Consider the following 26,057-nt stretch of genomic DNA (forward strand, 5'->3'; position numbering starts at 1 on the left):
TTTTACCAAAATAGACTTTTTGGTAAAAATTGGACTTTTTCTTGAATCAGGGCAGGGTTTTCTGAAAACGTGAAGTAACTATGGCTTTAGTCTTTAAAAAGCTTTATCTCAAAATTAGTCTGACAACAGTTTTTCTAAACGTACTAAAACGTTTGGGTGAAGATAACGGGCTACAAAAGTATTCTTAAAATCTAATTTTGCATCCCTCGTTGTCAAATCTTATATTTAAAAAATCAAAATAATGATAGTATATAATAGTATATAATAACAAATGAGTCAAGGTCTTATGCTTTGATTTGTTTGGCTGAAAAGAGACTCCATACATCGCTCCGGGATAGATCCAGATCTGGAATTTTTTTTCTCCCCCCCCCCTTGAGTTTCCAGACTGCATCTGTGGCCCGGGGCTGTTCTCGAGAGCAGGGCTCTGTTTCTGCCTTGTTACCTAATTAATTCATAGATCCACCTTAAAAACAGGGCAATCCCGGTCTGGTCCCTCCCCCCTGCTCGCCACCACAAGCTCACCTCCTTCTCTTTCAGTTTCCCAGCTTGGCAGGAAAAGATCTGATCCGGACTTTTGGTGTTTCCTCTGGTCTGGTTGAGTGTGCCGGACCCCCCCCCCCCTCCAGTTCCACCCACCGCTAAGCAACACAAACACACCACCAGTCCTCATTTTCTGGATCTGCTCTTTGTTAACAGAGCCTTTTCCCTCCTCTGCTTTTATTCCAGGAGAGGGAGAGAGTGAGTGAGCGAGAGAAAAAGAGAGGGAGAGAGGGTGAGTTTATCTTCTCCTTTTAAAGGATTCGTTTCTGACTGAATCTGGATCTGGTTTGTTTTCCTTGCTCGGGGCTGCCGCCACCACTGCAGGAACAGAGCTGGTGCCCCTACTGATGTATTTAAAAACGGTTTAAACGTCAGGAACGGTTCAAGGTTTTATCCACCAACCACCACCCGGCCTGTCAGTCATTTTTTTCGCCACTGCAGTTTTCAAGTTGGAGCTCTGCTGGGAAATGGACAAACCCCTCTAAACTAAAGACGCTTCCCAACCGTTCCGACTCAGCCACAGGACGTGATTTGGACGAAGATCCACGGAGTGGAGGTAACGTCTAATCTCAGTGTTTTTTGTTTCTTAATTAAACTTAACTCACCACGAGTCTGTACAATCTTTCAATTCACTTGTGGCTGAAAGCCAAGAAAGGCTCGCTTAGTCTGTCGGAGACCGTGAAAGTGACATTTTGCTGTGTTTTAAGGGGTCTGTCGTGCCCCCCCCCCAAGTTGTCCGCACTGCTCAGCATCCGGGTAACGTTCATAACTGCCGTTTCTTTACCTTGACACCCAATTATTAGCAACTACAGGGAGATTTTTGGGATTTTCCACAGGTGTGAACGCACAATTATCCCAGTCCGACGCACTTTAACACGCATCTTGGCGTATTTTCCTCCCTAATAGCAACAGTGTCTCTCAGAAACCCCGAGGTACGGTTTCTGTCTCTTTCACCTCGCCAAACGTCCCGGCTGTTAGCTAGGTTACAGCCCCGGTACGTGCCGTTCCCTCCCTGCAGTCAACGCTGTCGGGTCTTCATTCATAATGCGGACTTTAAAATCCAACTTAAAACGCTTTTCGACAAACTAAAATACCCATAAAGCATACACTGTGATATTGTGCAATAGTTTCTAATCAGACACCTGTAAAATTTACAGACGATGACTCACTTTTGGTGAAAAAAACAACTTTTGAACTGGATACGCACTGCTAGTTAGTTTGCCGCCTGCCAAAGTAAGGAGCCTGCTGGTAAAAGTTGTTATTTTATTCTGAATATTACATTTTTACGTGTCATTGGGGTATGCCGAATTGAAGGGTTGTTTCTAAAAGGTCTGTAAATTGTTATTAATGGCTACAAAATTGCGTTTTCGCAAACCCAACAAGGAGATGTAGATCAAAAAGAGCAGATTCTTAATGGCGCTCTGGTGCCAGGTCTCCCCGGGCGACAGCGAGGCACGTATCTGCTGGTGCATTGGCTGCGAGGCAGGAATCAGACCGCCCGCGGATGTCTCCGGGCGCCTGGAAACAATTTGTTAACAGTCTCTGGCTTGAGTGTGTTGCTTTCCGAGTGATATTTCCAGTGGTAACCGGAAAAGGCGCCTTTTACCATCAGAAAAAACACAGAACCTGTGGTAAGTTGGTTTAAAAACAGCTCTCTGAGCAGCGAGCGTTGGTTGCTGCGGTTGTTTGTCCCTGTTGTGATATTAATTGTGTATATTTCTGTATCACTGTGGTGTCCTCACACTGTTGACACGAATGTGGCGCCTTCAGGATGAGCTTGTTAAGCTTGTTGGAGTGGTTCCCCCATATTTAGCACTCGCACTGTAAATACTACTTCTGCGTTTTCAAGGCTGCCGGTATTGAACAAGGGTGGAAAAATCGTTACCGACTGCGCTTTATTTTAATTAACGAAGGACCGTTCTTACGTCATCGGCTAAGATGGGCGGATGAGGAGGAGCAGCAGCAGTTCTGCTTCTTTTTCCTCTCTTCTCATTTCATCCATCTCCACCTTCTCCTCCTCCTCCCCTCTGTAGCTGGGTGTGTCCTGCCTTATTGCGTTAGAAAGGAGGGGAGATCCCGCATCTTGGCTCATGAGGTGACTCCTCCTCAGCTTGTGACCTCCAAAAGAGGGCATTGCTCCTTCTGATTTCTGCTGCTGCAACTTATTGGAACATAGAGGGGTTTTGCAAAATGAAATTAGTAGAAAGGGAAACTTTGAAGACTCTTTGTTGAAAAGGGTTGAATTATAGGTATGACAGCAATGACTTTGCTGTTTGCTTGATTCTAAAGGGAAAATGGCTAGTTTTTTGTATTCCACCGAAGTCTGTACAGTTTATCGGGGTTTGGAATGAAATATGATTATGTGGCTTCCAACCATTATGATAACACCAAGCAAACATTTCAAATTTGAAAAAACGTTGTCTCTCAATTCTGGTTAAAGATTTTAACTAGTCCTCCATTCACAAGCACAGCAGGTAGCACTGCCTATTTGGTTTGGCATATTTTGACACCAGATGCTCTTCCTGGCAACCTTGAAAGGTTTTGTGTCTCCCCCCTAGGGCTAGAGAAGGGATCATTTTCTTGTCAGGCAAATGCATTGAGCCACTTTTCTAAGGTCTCGCTTTTGTTTAAACAAGGTTTTGAAAATGACAGTTGAGCAAGGGTCGTCTGTTGGACGTACCTCCTTATCACCTAGATGTTCTGGTTGGACTTTCTAACAAATTAAGTCTCTGATAAGGAACTGTTGTATATTATCCTTTTATTTATGGACTACAACAACATAACGAATTAAAAAAAAAAAAAATACTATGAGGGAAACTCAAACTCCTGACCTTTTGACACTGCCAAACTGCCTACTGGCTGTCTTTTCTAGTCAACATCTAGCCTTGGATCAAGCATGGCTCCAAAATAAAGGTTGTGCCAATGTTGGAGACAAACGTTTACCTAAACCCATGCATGTAATTTAACTGGTGATTCTAAATTGTTTGTAGGTGTTAAATGAATGGTAGCATGAATAGTTGTCTGTCTCTGTGTCAGCCTGGAGGCAGGGTCCAGGAAGTACCCATCTTCTTGCCTTTCTTGTGATGAACTCTAGCCCTCCCCGCAACCCTGAATTGGATAAGCAGAAGAAAATGGATGAATGGTCAAGAGAGAGGTCAAGAGTTTGAGTCGGATTTATGGCGTGTTTTCAAGACTAGACATCAAGAAAAGATGGACAGCCAATGGTTATTCAATGTCAAAATGTTTTGGGAAGTCGATGAAAGAATTGTTTTATATTAATCTTAATTGAGTAGAAGAAAATGTGACAGAAAACGTTATAATTCAAGATGAGCATAAGAATGCCAGGAAAAACTCCTAAGGACACTCCTGTGTTCACATCATAGGGTCTACAAGGACCCCTTCAATTCACCATACAACAGATGAGACAGGATTCACGCCTAGTTATACATAAGTGGCTTAAAAGTAATGATGATATTTTTAAAAATGGCCATCTGGTAATACTACTCTATATCTATGGAGTAGATGTTATGCGGGTACCTTTTTACAGTCATTTGGTAATCAAATTAGTTGCAAGTCAGTGAATTAGTTGACTAACTAACAAAACATGTTCATTGAATGTCTTCACTGGATAGATCAATGCTATTTCCATGTATAACAATGGTCGTATTAGACCATCTCGTACAGTTTACAGGATTATTTAGATTTCTCATTAAGTGGTTCAAATGAAGTGGTCCTGCCACACCTATGTTGGTGCATCTTGATGTTATTTGTTGCTAAACCTTAACAGCAGCATCACTGATTTTTGCCGCTGAAGGTTAACGCTGTATTTTTGGATAAATAAATTATGAGGTTAAATGGACGCTGTTTCAGGCAAGGTGGCCTACATCTGATCGAACTAGAACTGAACAGATTAGTTGATTGATCGCTTATATCACTCTAAACTGCTTTGGGTGTCAAGCTGCAGGCTAGACAAATCACCCCAGGCTGTGATTAAACTGTGATGGACATTTTCACTGTTTTCTCACATTATCTATACTCATCAGTTAATTGGGAAACAAATGAACCTTGTTTTCATAATTTTACGATAATTTTAGAAATGTGTCAGGTATGTGAGAGACAGGCAACCTGTTCTGGTAAGTCCAGTGGCAGTTTTATGTGTAAATTGGACTGTTGCCTTTATTGTAGTGGCAGATTGGTTGTAAAGCACTTGGCTGAAACTGTTCTGACTATGATTTCAGTATCTGATGATATTGACGTGTCATGTACTTTAGTGCTTCCCACACACAGATCTTACCTGCAGGACTGGCCAAGAAAATAAAATGATCTGTCTTCACTTTTTGTACCTGAAGATTGCACCGTTAGGCTGACCACCACTCAATCCACATAACACCAAACTCCCACTCTTCTCCAGGGAATTGGGACCCACAAGAAGGCAAACCTATGGACTTGGGTGCAGGAACAGTTATTTATAGTGGAAAAGTTTTTAATGACCAAAAACTCTGCTCAAGAAAAGAGATTTCTATTGAATTAGCTGATGCAGCATCTCACCCCAGTCAAAAGGTTTTTACATTTTACCTTTTTTCTTTAGTACATTACATTGTTTCATTATCAGCATACATCAGATACCACTTGCTGGGTTTTTCCTGCGTATAAAGTATTTTGTCCTTCCGCCACAGAAAACTCTGAGATACAGAAAAATCCAACATGGTGATGTTTTTTTAGGCAGAGTTAAAATCCATTTCTTTGCGTCTTTGAAACCTTTTTCCTCATGCTTTCTTCTGTTTTACAAACTAAGTGTCATCTTAGTAATGTCACAGCTGTTCTGGCTTTTGCTAAGTTCATGTAAAATAAAGGCATTCGTCTAATTTTAATTTCAGCTACAGTTGTGGCTTGCAGTGACTATTAAAACAAGATAATCTATATAAAACAAATTAAGATATAATTAAAATCCAATTTTAAAAGAAGTAGAAAAAATATGTACAGTTTTTTCAAAGTCTTAGCATAATTATTTTTAAATAACCATCATCTCAATAATTACCAGAGTAATTATTAAGGGTGCAACGATATTCGTATCGATATTGAACCGATCGATACAGTGCTTTCGGTTCGGTACACATATTTATCAAACAATACAACATTTTTTATTTATTTTATCAACTTTTCTTCTGACGATGCTGTCTGTGTTGAGCGCTCAGTGGATCTGCGTTCGACTACTCCGCCTAGGCTGCACTGTCGAGTGCAGATCCACTGAGTGCAGTGCAAGCTAGCAAGACAGAAGCTAAGCTCGTTGCAACATGGCAACTACCTCAACGCTACCCGAAATTGAACCTCCCCCACTCTCATTCAGATCTGGCGTTTGGAACTATCTTGGTTTTCATGTGAAGCATGACCCTGATGGTAAGCGCGTCATGGACAAAAGTAAAACAGTATGTCGGATGTGCCACGCAATGCTCAATTTGTGGGAACTAGTGCGGTAGCGCAGTTAGCTCGTTAACGTGTTGACGCCGTCCAGCCCCATGCACGGGGCGATCCGCGGTAACTTGTTAACGGAGATTTGCTGTGTTGTGGCGTTAATGTCATTTTAACGAGATTAACGCTGACAGCACTAGTGGGAACACAACGAATATGACAGCCCATTTACGCCGACATCATCCTTGTGCAAAGACAAGTGGAAGCAGACAAAAACAACAAGCACGCATGCTACAAACTTTACCCGAGTCATTTAGACAGCCGTTAGCATATGATTCTCCTTATGGGCACCTGATATGTTTATATGCTGCTGAGAATATAGCCCAGAAGAAGCGTATAGTATAGCTTTTATTTTGGAAAGAGCCATTTCTCTGTAATAAACTCTCTTTTGTATTGTTGTATCGTTGCAGCCCTAGTAATTATGATTGTTTTTCTTCTCCCTTAATGGAGCAGGCCTCATACTGCGCTGCTATTTATTTGGTGATGCATTTTAAGAGCAGATCACATTCAAAATTAGGATCTTTGTTGCCCAGCCTTATTTAAATTATCTCCTGAATAGATTTCTTGGTTATAACGGTGTATTACAGAGCCATGTAATGGGTGCCACTGCAGCAGGGGGTGTATATCTCTTGCCTTTCTGTAACAGACAGGTGGAGCCAGTTGTGCTCTAAAGCAATACAAAGTAGCTATATTACATGCAGTTGAAGTGATGTTAATAAAAATGTCTAAAAATAAAGTACGTTGTAAATTCCAGCTCTCATACTGATCATTATTATCTCACCAACCTCGACCTCGTCCCCACTGAAGACACACGGTCACGCCTACCTGCAGACAGTCGAGTGTTCTGTATCTGTCTCAAGCTGCTGCCGTCGTCCTGATGACCACAAGAGACGACGGATGCTGACTCAGTGCGTCTGTCATTTGAACGGCCTGCATGAGGCTCTAGCTCCTTTAGCCTAAGAAGAATTAACCAAGGCTGTGGTCAAAAAGTCCAAAAAGTAACCCCGTGTCTTTGTCTAATCACTTTTCCCTGACCTTGATGCCGTTTTCCATCAATGTGAGAGAGAATTTAAGGACTTGGGAAATGGGAACCACAATGCACAAAAGATTTATAAGATTTAGCTTCAGAATACACAGGATTTACAGGTGGGTTTAACATGGCTGGTCAGTGAAGGTTCAAAACACATCCTAGCTTATACAAAAACACACTAATATTTATTGAACACCATCAACATAACATTGACAACGCTGTTTACGGATTGTTCGCAGGCATATTCTTTGCTAAAAGTGGTAATAAAAAAAGCAGTATAGGTATTCAAAGAATTTAACCAGCTTTTTTTATGGCTGCCACGCAGATGCTTTCCAGTCGTGTCAGTCAGTTAAAAGCATGTTATAGATTCCATGTCTGTGAGTCTGCTTGGCTCTGGTTGAGTCGGAGGGATATGAATTTCATAATCAGGCCTGATTTAAACTTCTGCAGTGATTTACTTGTAGAGCCTAAAATGTAACCGATTTAAGTGGCCGCCGTTGCTGTCAACATTTCTCGTGCGAGGTGCATTGTGTTAATTACCGTGTGGTTGTGTCCCTATGTTTTATGTGGGGTACCAGCTGATAGAAACAAATAAAATGCTGCAATGCTGGTATATTCCCTTGTATCCATTTTGATAGTTTCAGCAATCTCCCTCCATGAATTTAGATTTTTTTTAAAATTGTTACTCCTTATATTTAAATTGATGAAGGGTATTCTTAAAATGAAAAACTGCAGTGTAAGAGTAGCTGGATATATACAGGCTGTGAGTTGTGAGCTGTGTCGACGCCACCGTTTTGCGGTTACAGCTTAGCTAGATTCCCCATAGATTCCCCACTGAAGCATAAATGTCCAGTCAGATGGCAACTCAGAAGCGGAGACTTCACATTACAATGTAGCAACTAGTCAGACTTCTAAGAAGTATAACAGCACTGCCTACTCATCCGTGTCTGCAGCAGAGTGTAATTGCTGCTTCCAGAACAGTTCTTAAGAAGACTATTTAACAGCACCACATGCAGCACATAGCTGGTATCTTTGTTGTGAAAAATTAAATTGTTATTAACATTAATAGTTCAGGGGCAGGCTGAAGGTTTCATCATTCAATTAATGTTTGTTTTAGGTTAGATATTGAATATCAGACAGTAAATGTAAAGAGGTGTGACTCGTATAGTGGCCGGATATATATTTATATTAATTTTAACCAATGTCTGTTCTGTATGGAAGAGCGGCTCTAGCATGTGTGTTTTTATTTTTGTTCCATTTGGTAGATTGCTGTAAATCAGCACTTCTCCACCAAGTGGACGGAAAAGAGGAGCTGGTGCTTCATTCTGCGTCTGTGTAGTTGTTGAAGTACCAAGTAAAACTGCCATACATGTTGTTGTGTGGTACATGCTGTCTCACTGTGTGTATTCAGCTCTGCTTTCAAAATGGCGACTCGATAAAAAGTCCTCGCCCTAAGATTCTACATGCACTGTTTTTACTTATTAAATTGCAGCACTGCATAGGAAGCGTCTGTTTGTTGCAGTCTCATTTGATTCTGTTTTCAGTCTGTAGACACTGGCTTAGCTGCCATTTTTGCAGTAAAAGCGAAAAACAATTGTGGCTCTTACTTCACGCCCCTGCTTAAATGCAAGCTGTTCCTTGGCTGCTGTGGGCATTAAAACAAGAGGCGTGACGCAGATGTACATCGAGACATTCGTGCTGGTTTTTATCCATATGCCTTTTTCGTTGCAAGTGTTGACATCTCAGGCTGACCTGCTACACTGACAATGAGACTGCAAACAAGTGTGTTGTTGTGATCTCACTGAGTCAGACCTTCAGACCCCAGATGGAGTCTAAACCATCTGGGACTTGATTTACAGATCGATGTGATCTGAGTCACCCCGAGGCAAAACCGCTTCCTCCCTTACTGCCGAACTTTGAACCGCTGGGTGTTCATTCTTCCGTATGTTAAAGTTGCTGTTTGTGCTGAAAATACTTTTTAAAAATGTATTTCCTTTTTTATTACATTTTCTTATCGGAGCTCCGTTTCCTTTCAGCTTCCTTTCAAGTATTAAAATAATACAAATATATATCTCATCTCGTCTTTTGACTCGGTTTGGAAATTATTTGAACAAACTAACTCTTTTATTGCTTTCAGGTTGTTTTTATCTTGGAGCTTTTATTTTCTTGTCTGACATTTTATAGTGTTTAGACTTTTTATTGTAAAATTTAATTTAAACTTTTTACCATTGACACTGGTACGAAGTTTGTGATGATCTGTTCTTCAAAAGAAAGGCTCTTTTATGGGTAAAATCCATTATCATATATATATGTATGTTTTATATAATGACAATTGGTTGCTTCCTAAACAACTATCAATCTAAAGACATCAACTCTGGGATATTATCATTGCCATTTTTCTCATTTTTGATACAGGAAATCATTCTATCACATTAAAGTACTTTACTGTACATAAATTAAGAAAATGCAATAATTTACATATTGCTGTTTTGCTGTTACAAGGAGACATATAAAGGCATCAGTCTATTGTTAAAAAAAAAAAAAAGTATAGCAACATCTTCAAAGGTGGACATGTTTATACTGTCACTGTCATGACACCATCCACCTCACAACCTGTGGAGATTCATGCTCATGTAGCAGTCTGTATCATCCATGCCTGTTGCATCCAAAAACACCGTCCATTACACTTGTATGGACGTGGTTTTAAGATTTAGTGAAATGTGGAAACCCCTCTGCAGGCGGAGTCCCTGCCTGTAAGCCAGACCCTGCAGCGCTCACTTTGTCTCTTATGTAAGTTCACATCAAAAATTAATGAATGCAGTGCAGCTTTGAGAAGCTCAGGCCTATATTTAAGATATGGATGCTCTCTGCTCTGCAGAGCCTCAGTGATTGTGGTTATAATAGAGCCATTGGCCTTTATCATTTTTTTCATATCCCTGCTGGCAAAAAAAAAAGAGGTCATCCCACTGTAATAAAGAACTGCTGAACTATGACTGCATGCTATCCATTTTATTCAATTGTAAAATATTTAAGCAGGAAATCCTCACTCAGGCAGCAGTACCCATGAGCTGCAGATACAAAATACGCCACGAATTGGAGGTTAACAAATTAAAATTATGAATAACATGAAAGCTGAAGCCCTTGAAAAGGGCTCAAATGTTCTTTTTCTGTTTCTAGTGTGTCTCACAAAGGGAGTCTTTGTGGTTGACTTGCATGCTCATGGTTGGGGTTAGTGTAATATTTGCATTAGCTCACATTTTTATTTGAAATTGAATCAAATAACAAGATACACTCAAATGTACCAAAAAGTGCATTTCATCTCATGGACTCTGGCTGGTTCCAAAAGTGATTCAATCCCCATAGACTCCTGTGTTTCCCAGCTTTGAAAAGAACATGTTGATGAATTCATTAAACTGAATTTCAACACCAAGTTTATTAGGGTTGCCACGATTAGTCGACTAGTCAAGATTACATCGACTATCAAAATCGTCGATCACAAATTTAATAGTCGACGCCTCATTTAAAGCCCTGTGAGATCCTGAAAGACTCAGGAATAAATAGTAGGATTTCAGAGTGTAATAACGGACTGAAAAAGAAGATTGCAGCACTGACTGCACAAGGATGCCAGCTGCCGTTAAACCCCAAAGAAGAAGAAGCAACTCCGGTATCGTAGCTGTGTCCAAATTCAGGAACCGCATCCTTCGGAGGCAGCATTTGAAGGCCGATTACGTTACAGCGACGTGACGAAGCCTGTCCAAATTCGAAGACTTCTGCAAATGCAGCCGAATCCCAGAATTCATAGCACAGCTCAGCCAATTCCTGTTTCCAACAATGGTGGTAGCTACTTAGTTTTAATATTACTTTTATTACTCTTTCTAGGTCACAAAATAAACTTTTAACATGTTTTCAGGAAATAATGTAGCTGCGTAAAGTTCAAATATCTGTTCGGTTCGGTCACATATTTGTAAAAGTGCTCCGACGTATTCGGAGACATATGTTAGGATAGCTAGCCGGGGTTCAAGGCTCACTAGAGCCGGTGAGAACAGCGGACTTGGATACAGCTTGTAAACCACGTCTTCTATTTTTAGCTGATAATTTTTGCACTCAAACCTTTTTTTCCAAATTTGGTCACTTTTGGCTCCAAAAACAAAATAGTGGTGCCCAAAACTAACATTGGGGAATGCACTTTGAAAAGTGCAGTAACCAGTGAGCTACATGCTTTTTTTTTTTTTTGCTTTTTTTTTTTTTTAATCATTTAAATGTTTTCTGATCTGCTCCAAGATATACTGGACAAGCTCATTTCAAGGTCTGCAGGTTGCTTGAGCATTTTTATTTTTATTTTTATTTTTTTACTTTCTTCTAAAAATAATATCAAATGGATTAGAAAACATTTGGTTTCTTTAAGAAAAAACTGTTTGAATTTTGAAGGCACTGAAATACTCTGAAATACAAAGTTGAGATCCACTGCAAGTAATTTAATGGCGAAAAAAACCAAAAAGTAGGCTAAATAAAATGTATGTTATACAGAATCTATCATGAGCCTCACATTGGTGATAATTTGGTCTTTGTTTCAATCCAACTCACTTGCACCAGCAGCATGCGCAAGACATGGAAATATCAGACCTGTTCTTGTATGTTCAAGTGCAGGTAACCATAGCAACAGTACTGAAGCTTAAGGCTTCTTAGCGTTAGACTGGTGAAACTAGTCCAGTGGTAGAGATGACGGATTAAAGTGACTACAAACACTCTTCAAAGCATGAAGGAGGATTCAGCACAGTCGACCTTTGTTCCTCTGATCAGCGAACATGACAGAAGACACAATAATGGACTCACAGTTGTCCAGAGAGAGCAAGAGCATGCAGCATTTTTCTTCTGAGGGCCAGACTGAATTGGATATAATAAACGAAGCGCCACACATTAAATGACTAAACAGACACATGAACACATACAGTCCTGAAATATGCTAAAATCCCCACGTTTTTGCAGACGTAACAAAAACGTGGGGATTTTACACCTGGTAAAAAAAAAAATAATCAAGAATTTTCAGTAAGAAACCTTTGATTTTTCAGTGTCTACAATTCATATTGATGCTTAATGTATTTAAGGATAATTTTATTCATAATTATGATTTAATTAAAATAAATTTTTTTTAGCCTCTGTTTTAAATTTTGTAGGTAACTCAGATTTTCAATACGTTGCAGTACCACCACAGGCATCACTGAGCTTAGCGTATGTTTACTATTTAATAACTCTTTTTTTTGGGGGGGGGGGGAGATAGAATGTCTTCCACATGCTATATTACTAGTCACCCAAATATATTTTTCATTTAATTTTTTTTTTAACATCCATGATCAGTTTACTATTGGACAATCCCTTCTGTTATATTGAATGTTCATTCACTAGCTAGCTAGCTCCCATCTCGTGTTTACCTGTAGAGTTATCAGGTCACAGCTGTGGTGGTACAAAGACTCTCATCCCATGGTTCAACAGACTCTAGCTCCCAATATCTTGGACTGCAGTCCTTGTTTTTTCTTGGATATCGATTGTGACCAACTAACAAGGGTCATTCTAACCTGAACCTGCAGCATGCCGAGAACTGGTTGGCTATACAGAGGTCACTGAGGGCAGGAATTACAGCTGCAAACTGGAGTTCAAGGCATTAGTTTGCCTGCCAGATGAAACGTTGCAAAAAGACAGCTGATACCTGTTATTTATTATCACAAAGTATTGTATTTATTAATGTGTTTTGAAGGCTTGGGTGTACCTGCTTTCACATGTTCCCTGCCCCAAGCTAAAGCTTTTTACATTTTTTTTTATTTTATTTTGGGGACGTGTTAAATTCTCCCTTCAGGATGTCGGGGGGCCGGCATCTGGTCCACAGACCATATTTTGGCCATGTGTGAGTCTAGTATTGGATGGGAGTCTGCCTCCACCTCACTGCAGTGGGTTCACTGTCCACCTGCTTTATGGAAATATCCACACAGATGACATGGAGGCGTCAGCAGGATTGATGATTGTAACTGGACCGTCTGAGAGTGTCCTCCTGACACACACTTACATAACGCCTGCGTGTGGATGTGTGAGTGTGTGTGCTGCTTGGCAGGTGTTTAGTGGGTGGAGATGTGGGTGTTTGTGCATTTATGATAGACAGGAAGGTTTGAGCAGCAGGAGGAACATTCAGAAACAGCATTTTTGTCAACACTCTTGAAATGAACTCAACCAAAGAGTCAGTCTCAGTAGTTGGCAGAGTTCCTGAGATGTGATGAGCATTGCTATTTTATCAAATCTGCTCATCCAATGTAATTATGTTCAGCTTTCATCACTTTAAAGTAACTAAAGTTATGAGTCAAATATTGAATTCGGATCGGTAATCACCTTTGTTTGTGCGTTACAGTTTATATTAGTGCCCTAATAAACATCGGCAGCCTGTAGCCTGAACCAGAAAATTAGATGAGCAGGAGATGATATGAAGTGTTGATTAAATATGAATCAGATTCAAATAATGGAGGTCCTGATTCACACTGTGAAGCTGATAAGAAATTTATATTATACCCTTAGAAGTTAAACTGGGTGGTTCTCCTGATATTTATCTGATACGAAACAGCGCTCAGTGTCAGAGTCATGTTTCTGTTTGGCTGTAGAGACCATTTTCACTGGACAACAACCAAAACTGTAATTTTAGCTGTTATGGAATCAACATTAATTATCTGCTGCTTGTTGAAGCTGCTGCTTTTGATGTTTGTCATGTTAATCAACAACCTCAGCGAGGGTCACGGCAGCTAAAATTAAGATGCCGCTACCTGCTGTGCATGCTTTTATTTTCTAATGCTTTAGTAATAAAAACATAATGATTGGTGATAAAAGGTTCATTTAAAGTCTGGAGTCAGAGCTGTTAGCTGCTAACAAATGCAGGATATATTTCACTAAACTCTTTTATGTGATGAACTTCCGGCAGCCTGGATAGTTAGAGGTTTTCATGGACAGTATGTGAGTAGAAGACTACTAATCGAGGCCATGATCGCTCCTCCAGTGACCTGGATTTTATTTTTCCTACATCATCCCTCACTGTGCATAATGCACAAAAACTCAAAGTTAAACTAACACTTAGACTGTCAATAATCTGTTTGTTAACCATTAATAATCTGCTTTGCTGCAGACGTGAGTGAGGGAACGTTTTCAGTTTGAGTTGGGGATGATCATAGTGACTAATTAACTAGTTGAGTTTTTTTTTTTTTTTTTTTTTTTTTAAGAAAAAAGTAAGAAAGAAACAAAACTAGAAATTTAGCTGAATTTCAATTTTTTTCCTGACATGCACCATGCAGTAGAATTCTTTTAGAATTAAATAACAGCTCCATCTGTGCACAATCTGAGGTGACAAATTAAATTAAAGATAAAAATAAAGGACTTTGTGTCTTTTGAGGTAAACTGTTGATTATCAGCCTAATTAAAAGTTACAAAAGGCACTGTATTTTCTGTATTATAAGCAGCAAAGATTCCCACCAACATCGAGCTTTTTCCTGGTTTCCAAGTCCTAGTCCACACAAAACAGCTGTAATCACAGCAACATACAGCAGAATGAGACGTGCTTTAGAAGCAACATCGAAGAAGAAGTTGCAGTATAAATAAGTATTTCTTTTGCTGACTCATTCAGTCTGTCCCTTACTCCTGAAAGACTGGGGATTGTACTGTGGATTTATGGCATAAATATTTGTAGGCAGTTAGCCTAATTATTTCCAATCTGCATTATGTGGCGACAATGATTAGATTCAATCTGGGTAATAAATAATTTTAATTGTCTGCCACCAGCTTTTACCTTTCTCTGCTGTTTGCCGCACCGGTGATCCATTTGAATTCCAATTCCTTTTCATTGTTTGTTATTTATTCATTATTCTGACAGTGCTCATGGTTTGAGTTTGCTTTTTGTCATGTTTTGTAAGCTGAAATTCAGAAAGCAGCACATACTCGTATTTTTTCTGGCTCTGGGACATGAAAATGTTGTCCTTCCACCCACAAAGGCTGTGATTGGCTATTTGTTTTTCCATCCATGGAAACGCTTATCGATTAGCACAAAAAGAGACCTGTTGGAAGCACTGAAAAAAAAATCAGATATGTGGACAATGACTCAGTGGTTCAGATCAGGCTGCCGTTTGGCATATGTAGCTACGATAATGCTGGCCCACATGTAGCTGTTTGACATTGACGTACTGTACACGTGTGTACTAAATGTTTGTGTGTCTCACAGGATATATACAATTTAAAAAAAAAAAAAATCTTAGCAAATCTAATGCACATTTATCTGTCTTGGTGCTCTTAGTTTAACATTTCTCACCTCACAAAGGTGAAGCTGCTGCTAAGACACACTCAGGCGTGCGTGTGTGTGTGTGTGTGTGTGTGTGTTAATCCTGATGAAGCCATTGTTGCAGAGAGGTGTTGAAGCTTGTTGTGAATGTGATGAGCTGCAGTGAGCCAGGCTGTGTGAGTCTGTGTGACTGTATTAGCATAGATGGATAAGTGTGAGTGTGTATTTTTTTTTTTTTTTTTTTGTTCTGTGGGTTGTTACAGTTGATGTCAGGTGATGCTGGATAACTATGCTGTTGCTATGAGGATAAGTTATATTCACAACAGTTGGTTCATTTAGTAGAAAATCATACCCCAACTATTTGAATTATGCTTTTTTTTTTTTTTTTTTATTTTCAATCAGAAACGGCAAAAATGTTTGTTTTAAAATGTGAGAATTTGCTGCTTTTCCATGTCTACCTTAGAGCAACTTGAATATTTCAGATTTTGGACTGTTGTTCAGACAGAAAATGAAATTTTGCTGGCGCTGCTTTGTGCTCTAGAGAATTCCGGTTGCCAGTTCCCAGTTTTGTAATCTTTTGTAGACGAAACACTTGTTGCAAAAATAATCAGCAAATTAATTGATGATAAGAGCAATCCGAGACCTCTGTTAAGAATGAAAATTCCCTTAACAGAAGGAATCAAGATCCAGAAGGATATTTGGATCAATACTAATTTTGGATATTTTTCTTGAAAATCAAGACAATTCTTCCAATATCCTGAGGTGATATATAGTTTTAAACCTGTCTCACAATGGTAAAAAATAAAGGAAAACCGAATAACCCTAAAAAAAAAAAAAACAACAGAAGGCAGCACTATATTAATGAATCTAAACATGAATGACTATAATGAGTCTGTGCCTTTCATGACTGTTGACTAATGTAACCTTGCTAACAAAAAGACAAGCACAATAGTCACCTAACCCTAGTTGCAAATATAAATACACTTTCATATAAGTTTTCTGGATATCACAGAGATTTTATAGATCTAAAATAGAGATTAAAATGGAGCTTATTTGCTGTAAATGACCTTCTTTAGTCCTATTGCTCCTAATTCAGAGAACTGCTCGTGCATCCTCTTCCTGTGTGCTCACTATTTAAAAAAAGGTTAAACCATCATCGACTCTGGAAGAGTGATAAGAAAGGCCGACTCTCCAGCTGGAGTGGCTACAGTCCTGTTTACACTGGTTCCAATAGAGGCAGGTACAAGAGCCACTCCCTTCCCGAAAGCTCCATAACGCTCACCTTTAGATGTTGTATATTAAACAGACTGCGGTAATCTGACTCAGCTCCTTGGCCGAGCGGCTGTGTAATTCAGGTTGGTGTCTGTGAAGAGTGTGCAGCCCACTCTTGCATATATTCAAGAGGGGCAGCCTACTTGGCAGCCCTCTGCTACATGTTACCAACTGATAAAGACGAGGGAATAAAAAGACCGAAGCCACAGGAGAAAGTGTCTGTCCAAGACCAGAGAGGTTTGAACCAGCTAAAAAGAACTCCCAAGTGAAATGACTCAGAGGTAAATATTTTAATCTGTTTAGTTGTGTTTTTCCTGAAATTTGTATTTGCTCTTATTCCCAAAGGGAAATCATCAGGATGGGCAGAAATGGCTGGAAATAGGAGGAATTTGAACAGGCTTCTGTTAAGGATGGTGACGCAGAGTCATTGCCTTAAAAATATGCAGAACAATAGTGCTTTTGTGCATACCATAGATGGTACAAAAGGGGGATGTGGCTGTACTTTGGGGAAAAGTAAAGCCAGTGAAATCTGATTTTTATTTTTTTATTTTTTTTTTTTAATTGACAGCATTGGGCGACTCCTCTGGTTTCTAAAAGACTTACTGTTTTATAGAAATCTATGGGAAATAAGCTGTTGGCTCCCCTGTCCTTTAACCCCAGTAAACGCTTTCCTGATGCTCATTTGTTTGAAGTACAGTTCTGTAGGTTATATGGAAAAGGAAAAGCAAGCAAATAGCCTCCTGGGTCTTCAAGGCCAAACCAACAAACAGACCCCCACCCACACCTATCCACTTTTTCTAGAGAGAAACACCGAGCTGCAGGTTTTTTTAAAAAAACAAAAACAAAGCGAAACTATAAAACCTAGGCTCCCTGGCTAGCCACAAAAGAGGAGAGAAAGTGTTTAAATACTGTCAGAAAACTCCCACCAAGCTTGCAGCCAGATTTATTCAAACACAAAAGAAAGCATACTGAGGTTTTACAGGTTTGCCACAAGTCTGTTTCAAAGGACAGATTTCTAGTGAAACTAAACACGACTAATCCTAGCAGCCACACAACAGAGAGCCCAAATGGCAAGAAGCGCTTTGTCGGGGGCTAGATGTGCACTTCCACTACTGACCAGAATGCTGTTCAGCTGCAGCACGTAGAGAGAGAGAGAGGGAGAAAGTCTCTGTTTCAATAAAAGGCTAAAGAGATGCAAGGGATATAACAATGTCTCACACAACAGTCCGCATTCTACTTGACTTGGAAAATGCTGAACCTCTGTATAAGTCTGTAGAAAACCCACAGGATTTTTCCACTCAGGTGGCTGAAACAAAGTGTGCGTGACGACCAGGTTTGAGGTGAAGGTGATGTGGGTGTGGGCCTGGTTTTTTAAGTGACACCCAAACACACACATAATGTTTAACACTGAAAAATATTTTTATACGCAACTTTTCTGTAGTAAAACATCACCATGCATTTGTGACAAAGTGTGTGGAAGTCAGTCATACAACATAGTTTGAGGTAGGCATCAGACTCTTCGTCCATCTCCTTCTCTCTTAATTATTATTGTCATTTATTTATTTATTTTTTCAATCTGGTACTTCATGACTTCAGAGGAGCTTCTTAAAATTTCAGATGTATAGGAAGATTCTGTTCTCAGAGACGGTCCGAAAAAAGGCACCAGTCAGAGGAGGAAGTGAGCAGATGGAGGGCACATGGAGAGCCAACAGGAAGTGAAGGCTCGGTGGTTTCCTCATGTTGTGTTGGCAACAGTCAAAATTTCACTTCCCTCTACTTACACTCCCAACAGGTGCTGTTTCTGTGTGTCTGTTTCCTCCCTTTATTTGACATGTTGCTTTTTGACCTCAGAAACTTTTTTAAAATTCAAAACAGTGTTGGTGTTGGTGCTTGAACCATTTTATTTTTCTCCATAAAATGAGCAGAGGTGGAGGATATTTCTTTCTTTTTTCCCCCACCACCAGACTTCTGTCTTTCTCTGTCATCTAATCCTTTGAAGCTCCACTGGAGGCTGAGTACTGTAAAAGATTTGGTGGAAATATCAGTGTAACCTACATAGTTCCTTATCAGATTTGTTCTCACATGAATGCAGTTGGAGCATTGGCTGCATCATTTTAAAGACTGGCCATTAGCATGGTATATGTTGCCATACTTTGTTAATTATATGGTTTGTTCCCCCTGGAAAAAAACACCTCATTAACCACTGGATAATTTTACAGAATTTTAACATATGAGTCATCTTATTGCAGAGCGAGTTTTACAGTTAAAGGGTACTTTGAACACTGCTGGTGTCAGTACCATTGTTTAATGGGCCAGCAACATCCATTTTATTATTTGTTTTAATGAAGGCATTGTTAGGGATGCATTAAGGCAGCCCCGGGCCACGGACCGGTACCGGGCCGCGAGAGTTGAGGCTCGGGTGTGAAATGTATGGTTTTCAGGGTTTTTATCGGTTTTCAGCGTTATTTTGTTATCGTTTTTATCATTAACTCGGTTTTCCTGGGTCTTTTCACGTGTGTTATGAATAAATCTTCTTTTTTTCGGTACCGTTACTAGTTTTATTTTGTTGTATTTATCCGCGACACTTTAAAGGCCGGTCCGTGAAAATATTGTCGGGCATAAACCGGTCCGTGGCGCAAAAAAGGTTGGGGACCGCTGCATTAAGGTATGTTTGTGGCAACATTTAAATTGATTGACATCAAATGAATGCATTTCACATCATATATGGTAAATTTAGATCAATATTGTGCGCACTGTTTATGTTTTTAACCTTCAAGTGAACATTTGGAGTCCAGCTCATATTTATGTGCTGCTGCAATATTTTTTAATATTTGTTACTCATTATGTTCACATTTCTACCGGAAATGGCCCGCTAATGTGGCAAGGATAAAGCTAAACTGTGCTGGAAATGTTTTATGTTTATTTTTTGAACTTTGATTTTGATGTCATTTTCCACTTCTTATCACTACTTTGCAATTGTTTGCAGTGATCCATGGGTAAAAGACCTTTCAAGGATATTTGAACAATGTTTGCAGCCCAATTACCCAAAGACTATGTCCCTGCAATGCATCCCAGCTAATCCAGCCAAGTGTGGCAAACAGATTAGTGTTTTATACAAGAGGTGTCCAACCCTGCCTTAAATAAACAGAGCCTTCTTTTATACCTTAAATTTAGTGAATGTATAACCTCAGCACAGCATATCCGATGTGTGGGATGAGATGAGGGTCACTATAGTTTAGGCGGTGTGGCCAAGGTCTGGTTTTACATGAGCTGTTTTAGGATGTGGGTGGACTGCACTGTTCTGTGGGGGAATCCCTGCCAGTAGTCAGTTCAGTTCATGTTCAGACTGCAGACGCTGCAAAGAGTCCCCGCTGTGGTTTGTTTTCTATCCTCCTGTCAATGTGTTGTTGAGCTGACCGGGAGCTCTGCCAGCAGGGAACTCTGCTACGTACACATCTCCTCTGCCTACCAGGTGGGAATCCCACTCAGGCCTCATTCCTGTTCCCGGTCTGTGACTGGTGCAGAGGATCGGTGGAATGCAATGTTTGTTTTGGAGAGCTGGGCGTAGCTCTCACAATCAGCACGCAGGCATTCATCACAGCGTGCACGCACAGACACGCAGGGCTCCGATCTGAACGCACACACTGCCATCACAGCCAAGATACTCCAAACTGGGACAAGATGAAATCTGTTAAAACATAAAACACATCAGAGAGGAACAGGGACCCGCTCGCTCCTCTGCTGTTTGGGAAAGCAGAATAAATAAGTAAATAAATTCAAAGGCTGAATTTATTCTCAGCTGTTCCATTTCTGTTTCTTCATCTCCGGCTGTTGTTAACAACTCGGTGACTTTCTGACTCTGAGGACCAGAAACTGCTCTGGAGGTCTGGTCCAGTGACCTGCCTGTGCGTTTTTGTGTTTTCCACAGTTTGACTCTGAGTCCACTGAGCGAGGCCTTTGGGCTCAGCTGTGTAAGATCATGTGCTCAATAAAACCGAAGTGGCTTTTCATTTCAAAGTTCACCAGGGAAAAAAAAAACAAAAACGGGAGAGGCACAGAACATTGTCCACACAGAACATTCTGTGCATGCTTTCATGTGACTCTGTCTCATATTCTTGGATTCTGCTTTCACACACAGAATCTTCAAAATGAAGAAATTTAGCTTTTTCAACACTATGGGGGAAAAAAGTAGATGAGTCCGTAGAACTGGTTGTAAATTAACTGCAGAGTTGGTGGTTTCATCTGTAGCTCCTCACCTCTAGAGGCTGAAGTGTCCTTGAACATGATACTAATCACATACAAGTTTCCTGGTCTGTGTGTGTGTTGGTAGTGAAATAAATTTAATTATCTTTGCATTCAAGTGCGTTTGGCTTTGGAAATGTTTACGTGGCAATAACAGATGAACTTGAAGTAGCTGGCAGCTGATACGGAGTTATTTGAAGTACACATACTGATGGGAGTTCCACTGAAGGTGGTGCGCATATGATTAGCTGAATAACTGGTTAGTTGCCAGGCAAAAGAACATTATCCTGAGACTAGTGAATTAAACACACTTGGAGGCCTGTGATAATTCTGACACTGAGTGTTATACAGATGGCAACGCCTTTGTGAAGCAGGCAAGTTTTAGTGAAAGCAGATTCAAAAACTGCAGCAGAATAATGCATTTTTCATTCATGATTTAAATGATGATCTCTGTGGTGATTTTTTTTTTTTTTTTTTTTTTTTTTTTTTTTTTTACCTGCACTGATATCAGTGCGTGTGTGTCATTAACTTACTTAATAGGTATTTTGGTTTTGAGTGTCTTTGAACTGGTTTTCCAACTTTTTTTTTTTCCCTTTCTGCAAATTCATAAATTTCTGTACACTCAGTCCACATTCATTTGATAGGAGCCACCATATAAAGTCATAAAGTAGTCATAAAGTCAAAATGACAAGGGGAACACAATTTGTGTGTAGCTTTTGCCACACTTAGTATTTGTTTGTTTTTTGTTTTTATTGAATTGTTTGATGTTTTTTTTACTTGTTTGTCCAAAGATTATTGCTAAATTAGTTTTTTAATAATGAAAGTTAATTTAGAGGCCTAAGCTCTACACAGGGTAACAGGTTCACTCAGTACCAAACCACACCCATAACTGTAAGACCAGTACTTGTGATTAGATGAACTTGAATCCTGTTTAGATTAAGCAATCCAGGCACAAGAGTGTCAGGATAGTGCTGAGGTCCACTGCACAGTTTGCAGTACTAAATGGAACTTTGGGGGGGAATGCGAAATGGGAGCGGTCAGTGTACTTTCAATACAAGCGTGAGGAGATCATTCAATAGAGTCCTTGTTGTCTCGGATGAAGGAACAAATATGTCTGAGTGGCTCTAATCAGTAATGTATGTGCATGGGAAATAGTGTTAGCTGATTTTCTTGATTCAGTGATGCAGGTCTGTACTATGATGGCCGTTTGGTTCAGGTATGCACCCTGAGTCATATCCACGACTATGATCATGTATTCATTCTTTATTCATTCATTGATGCAAACATGCATGTTAATACATGCATTAGGCATTTAAGCGGATTTCATAACAGCCTGACAGAGAAAAGTCAACATTCTTTGGCTTTTACAGTTTAAAGCAATCTATCAAGACTGTCAAAGTTAATTGAGTGCGTCAGTGCAATAGCATTAAGGCTGACTATTTATTATTTGTCAGATTTTTGTCATTATCTTCTTCTTATTATTATTATTCTCCTTCTTCTGCCTAAAATTCAGATCCATGGATCTTTTAGCTTTTGGGAAACTCGAAAATAACTTTTATCAGGATATTAACATAAACAATTAAAATCTGTTTCTAGTTTCCAGCTGTCTACATTTTCCTTACAATATTTGCTGCAATCTCTGCAAACCTATTTTACACAGAAATAGGGACACTGGCACATTCATAATTTTTTCAGGAATTTTCTAGTGGATTTTAAGCACTTTGTTTCCTTCTGCTTACTCTATCTAACTCAGTCTGGCCCTCTGAGGAAAAAATGTTGCCAACACTGCCGTGGATACTCGTCCTGAACACTCGAGACAGAAACATGTTTCCTTGGTCACATTCCTCTTGTGAATTTGACCCTGTCACACGTTCAGCTGCTCACCGATTGGACTGTTAGATACACTCCTCCCATCCACTGGTATGAATGGCAGCTTGTGTTTTCTGTGTTCAGACACTCTCCACTCTGTCAGCCTGAACAGTTATTTTTCACAAAACCCAGGAATGTTTGGTGTCACATTGTCCAGCTGGTTTTCAGCCCAACAAACAGCAGACTGTGAGGATTTTTTTTTTTTCCGCTCTGCTCTCAGTCACAAGATGCTCCACCAACAGTCATCTGAGGCTGAGTAATGTGCTGCTTCACTGATGAGGGCTGAAAGAGGCTGATGGGTTTGTTATAGAATAGGAAAAAAAAAAAGTATGATTAAATGTAGGGCTGTTCGATATAACGATGTATATCGGATGACGATATAAAAACATATATCGTTTCATTTTACGCTATCGTTTGTTTCTTCGTGGTGTCGCAAAATAAACTTTACGGCAATATTTTTTTTTCATCGTTTTGATGGTCACTGTAGTGGCTATATTAATTTCTTAAAGTTCTCTCTTTCTCTTATATTTAATATAACCACGCTACGGACGGACAAGCGCCTGTTTTTATGCGCTGTCGTTAGCAACAACGACGGTAAAACCATCACATGTCTTGTTTATTTTCCACATAAACCTTTCACAATAAAGCTCAAGATCCTGTGGAGACTTTTCAAAATAAACGGAATCACGTGAAAAAGTATGCAGAGTATTGACGGATGAGAAGCAAAAAAGAGCCGTCAGGTGCTAAAAAATGAACCTTAGACTCAAACGTTAGAACAGGCTTTTCCCCGCAGCACGCCGTGTAATAAATACTCACAAGAAAACGGCGGCCGTTACAACCTATGTCTAAAAATGTGTCGTTTCATGCATCGGTTAAAACACTCGACTCCAGCTACACGACGCCCAGCTGGAAACACTTCACCTACCCGAGATTCACAGAATTTACAGAAAATATTAATTTTTTTTTAATTTATATCGTTATCGGGACGATAGATGTTTTATATCGGGATATGAGATTCTGGTCATATCGCACAGCCCTAATTAAATGCTTGGACCCCAGAATTTGCTTTTTGCTTTTATTGTGTTGAAATATTGCAAAACTTTTGCCCAGTTTTTGGAGATATCAGCTGTAGAGATGTCTGCCTTTCTCTATAATATACTGGGATCAGATGGCACTTTATTTGCAGAAAGGGAAAAAAAAAACATGTTCACAGTTCATATAGGAACTCATTTCTTTCTATCAGACTACACCCACCAAATGTAATGCTGTGAAGAACAATGCCTCCATTTACTCGTGAAGAGAGACTCGTGACAGAATACCATAAATGCTTTAAGACACTAAACTGTGCCCCTCAGCTGCCTCTCGAACATGTTTCTCACCCCGTGGATGGACTCCAGCTCTGTCATCTTGAGCTGTAGCTGGCGACTAAAGTCCTTGTTTTGCTCTGAGCTCAGTGTAGTGGTCCCAGCTCTCCACCTACTCCAGGTTGTGGTGAAAGTGGCCCCTCCAGCTCCAGCTCTGGGAGGCTCTCTAGCATACTACCGTCGCCAAATTGGAGTATGTCTGACAGTGGGATAAGGCAACAACAAAAACAACCTGAGCAACCTGCAGAGAACCATTAGACAGGAGGGAACTTTTTTGCTTTGGTGTGAATTACAGAGAAGAAAGTAGGTCATTTTGATTTGGGGATGAAGCTGTTAAGCTGTTTTTAAACATGAACTCGAGTACTGAGTTGCCAAACAACAAGTTTTCCTCTGACTTGTTGTTTCCAAATTTTCCCCACAGCTGATAACATCACTGTTAGGTCCAGTCCAGAAGTAAACAAGCTGGCTGCTAACAAAACTGTTCCATGAATACCACTAAAAAAAACAATCTAAGTGGAGGCAAACATCCCTGTGAGGGGGCTGAAATCTCTTAAAACAAAGGGTTGGTTTCACATCTATGGGCTTTATATTCCCATCAGACGCGTGATGTCAGCAGGGTTCGACTGAAGTGCCCGTTTAGTCCACATTGACTCCAGCCTCAAAGTTAACATCAGACATTTTGCTGGACAGAAATAGTTTAACAGTAAGTTCCACGAGGAATAAACGGAAAGAAAAATGTATTGTTTTTATTGACTGAGTGATTGATTTTTTCTATTTCCCAGCCCACAGCAGCTCTATATGCCCACAACCACACTGGAAAGCGCAGTCTGAAACTAAAGGCCTTAATGCATCAGTGTTGTGTATACGTTTTCTACGTTTGGGATTTATACATGCTGCCTGTGGAAATTATACTTGTTATGCACTTCAATTTGAGACACTTTGCTTTGGAGAGACATGTTTTTACACACTCTTAACTCATCTGCATTATTAAGATCATTCCCCCATTAGATAAAATAGGTAAAGTTTTATAAACTTTTGATTTAACAGACTGTCTGTGTTGCAACTCTGACCTACAGTATGGTCATGAGATCTTGGAAATGAACTAAAGAATAAGACTGATTACAAGCGACTGAAATGAGCTTCTCCTAGAAGGTAGCTGGGCTGGCCTTAGAGAGAGACGTTGGAATAGGGCTGCTGCTCCTCCGTGTTGCAAGGAGCCAGTCAAGGTGGTTCTGGCATCTGGTTAGAATACCTCTAGAGCCTCTCTCTTTTGAAGATTTTCAGGCACCCATAACTGACCCATAACCTGCTGGACTGATTGTATATATATATCTTATCTGGCCTGGGAATACCTCAGGATCTCATAAGGAACTGGAAGAAGTTGTAGGGGAGAAGGATGACTGGAACATCCTCCCCAGCATGCTGCCACCACAAATCAACTTTGGATAAGTGGAAGATATTGATTAGACAAATGGAAGTTACACAATTGAATAGAGAGGAGACTGTGTTGTTGTCTGTACTCTGATGTGGTATTTAAATCAATATTTATGTTTAAATGCAACTCCTTTCTGTGTCTTCTAATTGAAATTTGTCGCTTGCAAGGTGCTTTTGAACTCCATAGTCACTGGGGAATAACTACATCCTCGGGATGTGTGGGGTTTTTTTCCTATTTGGGTTTGCATTGCCAATAGGAACAGTACTGTGACATCCTGGAGATATGAAAAAGTTCCTATGATGTAAAAGGTTACTGACCCAAGTTGTAAAAATCTGCAGTGCTGCTCAGTTTCCCCGAGAAAGTGTTACCATTAATTTTAATATCCTCTTTTTCTTATAAAGGAAGCTGCATTTGCATTATTGTGATGCAAAAACCCCTGCACAAGATGCTTTGATAAGACTGGTGTGAGTCTCAACTGTTGTCTGGTCTGCTGGCTCTTCAGTCGTGCATGTTATGAGAAATTGAAACTGGCCCCTA

At 39.9% G+C, this 26,057-nt stretch overlaps 1 protein-coding gene across 7 annotated transcripts in view; it reads left to right on the top strand.

Annotated features, from left to right (window-relative positions):
- The first annotated feature begins 518 nt into the window (after window positions 1–518).
- Window positions 519–26,057, top strand: part of LOC120717031 (plasma membrane calcium-transporting ATPase 1-like) — a 130,150-nt gene continuing 104,611 nt past the window's right edge. For 4 of the 7 annotated variants that reach the window (XM_040004877.1, XM_040004829.1, XM_040004862.1 and 1 more), the window contains exon 1: window positions 519–1,096. The gene's annotated coding sequence lies outside the window, so the exon portion shown is untranslated. The other 3 variants (XM_040004852.1, XM_040004870.1, XM_040004836.1) reach the window with 2 other exon arrangements.

Source organism: Simochromis diagramma, unplaced genomic scaffold, assembly GCF_900408965.1.
Source record: "Simochromis diagramma unplaced genomic scaffold, fSimDia1.1 OVJJ01000320.1, whole genome shotgun sequence".
Lineage (NCBI taxonomy): Eukaryota > Metazoa > Chordata > Actinopteri > Cichliformes > Cichlidae > Simochromis > Simochromis diagramma.